A 332-nucleotide genomic window follows, 5' to 3' on the forward strand; every position below is an offset into this window, starting at 1 on the left:
GGTGAGCAGCTCCTCTGCACAGCCCAGCAGGGATGAGGGCACTGCCAGGGCACCAGGGGCAGGGGAGTGAGACAGAGAGAAGTTAAAGGCTGTCAGACATAGAATGATGCTGAGACCTCACTGGGGGAGAACTTCTAACAGATCTTAGCACAGGAAATCTGTTCATGCAGGGCAATGGGACTGCAGCTTCTGGAGGCATCTGGGAAAGCTGGCACTGCCCATCAACTACAGATTCTCTAAGTGCAACTCTGAGACTATCTGGAGTGTAGAGGAGGAGGACATGCTCAGAGCTTCAGCCCCCCCTCAGAATATTTCCAAGACAAAGATTTTTA

Source organism: Corapipo altera, unplaced genomic scaffold (assembly GCF_003945725.1).
Source record: "Corapipo altera isolate COAL_440 unplaced genomic scaffold, ASM394572v1 58061, whole genome shotgun sequence".
Taxonomy (NCBI): domain Eukaryota; kingdom Metazoa; phylum Chordata; class Aves; order Passeriformes; family Pipridae; genus Corapipo; species Corapipo altera.